We start from the raw sequence: 2,855 nt of genomic DNA, 5'->3' as shown, positions 1-2,855 counted from the left end.
TGTGAGGAAACTACTTGAGGCATGGAAAAGACCATACAAAATTATTAGAGGAAATAGTATTTGGTATAGACAGAGTACAGAAGCATTGCCTGGATTTTCCCCATCAAATTTATCAGGAAACCTCACAATTTATAGGGCACTGGGTAGGGGAGTCAGGGGAGATTTACCGCAATAGTGGGACATAATTGGGCCTAGACTAAATGCTGTTCTGTCTCTACCTAACAAATCTCCAAAGCAAAAAATGAAAGGATCAAATTTTTTATAAATATCTCAATTCTCTCAAAACAAAGCTCGGAATTTTTTTTTTAATAGCCAGCACCCAACAATGTAAACTATACAACATATGGAATTTTATCAGAGTATCAGAAAAGAAAAACAGGTAAATATGACCCAAGTGGGAAAAATATAAATCCATAAAATCTATCCAAGAAAACTGACAGAGAGGTTAGAATTCTCAGACAAGAATAATTGTGCTCCATATGCTCAAAAAATTAAGAAGACGCCTCAGAGAAATAAAAAGCAAATTATACTTCCAGAGACAAAAAAGTATATCTTAGAGATTAAAACTTACTGAATAAGGTATGTTCTTCCCATGCCTAGTCTGTTGAGAGTTTTTTAATTATGAAAGGATGCTGAATTTTTTTAACCTCAATATAATAAAGGCCATATATGACAAATTCTCAGTTAACATTATACTTAATGGGGAAAAGCTGAAAGCCTCTTCTTTAAAAATTGGAAGATGATAAGAATGCCCACTTTCACCACTCTTATTCAACATGATACTGGAAGCTCTAGTCAGACCAATAAGGTAAAAGAAAAAATTAAGAAGCATCAAAATTGGAAAAGAGGAAGATGCAATTTCTCTCTTTACATGTAACATATTCTTATATCAGAAAAACTAAAGACTCCAGCAAAGTTAGTAAAGTTGCAGTATCCAAAATTTTTCAACTACAAGATCCTGCTACATACAAAAATTGGTAGCATTTCTGTACACCAACAATGAAATATCTGGGGAAAAAAATTTAAAAGGCAGTTCCATTTACAACAGAAAAAAAAAAAACTAGAGAATTGAAGAGAACACAAAACCAAATGGAGATATTTCATGCTTATAGATACCCAAAGCAATCTACAGATTCAGTGCAATCCTTATCCAAATATCAATGTCATTTTTCACAAATTATAAAAACAATCTTAATATTTGCATGGAAACAAAAGAGAGCCAGAACATCCAATGTGATGCTGAGGAAGAAACAAAAAGCTGCAGGCATCTCGTGCCCGACTTCAAAATATATTACAAGGCTATAATAACCAGAACAGCATGGTACTGTTACAAAAACAGGTAACTGGACCAATGAAACAGAATAGAGAACCCAGAAATAAATCCACATATTTATAGCCAACTAATTATTAACAGAAATGTCGTGAATATACATTGGTGAAAGAACAGCCTCTTCTACAAATGGTGCTGAAAAAATTGGATATCCATATGCAAAAGAATAAAACTGGACCCCTGTCTTTGCCCTGTAAAAAAATCACCTCAGGAGAAAGAGAAGATGGAAGTTGAGTCAGTCAAACTATGCGAGTCCCAGAGTGAGTGAGTGAGTGTATGGACAATTTTGTGTACGTATCAGTGAGTGAGTGGGCATGTGAGTTGCTGACTAAGTGAGGGCTAGGGAGTGAGTGGCCAGAGCTCGCCTGGTGAAGCAGCTGGTGCCACAGCTGCTCAGTTTGGACCCTAGTGATTCCTGGGGAGCAGAAGCCAAACACCATTTTTTTAATATCAACAAGATCCTCCTGGGAAGATACTGAGAGAGACTGACTAAGTAGTGTTCTCCTGGTGAAACAGCTGGTGCTGCAGCTGCTCTGCATGGTCCCTAGTGCTTCTTGAGTCACAGAAGCTGAGCGCCAATGTTTTTTACCTGAAAAAAGTCTTTCTGGGAAGAAGGAGCAGGGAAAGACTCCTGGCTCCAGGTCCTGCTTCACTACTGCAGTGTGAGAGACTGTCAGCTCCAGGCTTTGCCTCACCACTGCATTGCCTGGTTCAACACTAACAGCAAGGGCTATGAAGGGAGCCCAGAGGCAGAGTCCCACTGGAGAAAATGAAAGAGGCACCCTGCCACCATCTTGAAAACAGGGCAGGAAAGTGCTCTGACTTGCTGACTTGCTCACCACAGAGCAACAGACCTGATCTCTGTGACCAGAGGATCAACTAGTCAGAGTTTGATTGCGACCCAGAGGGAATATCCTGAAAGCACAAATTTCAGAGGTACTCAGGTGCCCCACCTCCTACCCTGATTCAGCCATGGGACAATGGGTGTGGCCAGAAAAAGGTGAGGAAGAACTCCAGAGAGATCAGTGGTGAATCTGGGACTGACCCAATGCCCCTCCTCCCCAGCAATCCCTAAACATCAGGCCCACATGGCTGAGACACGACTGAGAGGGACAAACCTAGACAAAGCCTGGATATCAGCTGCAATAGGAGGATTCCACTCCAAGATAGGCTTGGTTGGGGCACTCCTGCCTCCCCACTGTGAGTACATAAGGAAGAGACAATCCCTTACCTCCCAACCGGGGGGGATTCTAACCAAACAAGAATGAGAGGGGAGGACTGCAGGCCCACCCATCCTTACTGCACCTCCTCCTTCTCATGTCCAGGCAATGAGGATATAGTGAATGAGGCAGAAGCTCTGCAGGAGACAGCAGAGAGCAGATGAGAGGAAAAATTACAGAATCTGTCACAAGAGGGCAGAGTTCTATTTGTTTATTTGTTTGTTTTTGAGCTGAACTGTCACTCTGTCACCCATGCTGGAGTGCAACGGCACACTCACAGCCACCCCAACATCAACCTGCTGGGC

The sequence above is a fragment of the Carlito syrichta genome, unplaced genomic scaffold (genome assembly GCF_000164805.1).
Source record: "Carlito syrichta isolate Samal-C Ts95f unplaced genomic scaffold, Tarsius_syrichta-2.0.1 Scaffold199710, whole genome shotgun sequence".
NCBI classification, from domain to species: Eukaryota; Metazoa; Chordata; class Mammalia; order Primates; family Tarsiidae; genus Carlito; species Carlito syrichta.
The sequence above is the reverse complement of the archived record's forward strand: the minus strand, read 5'-3'. Positions refer to the sequence as shown.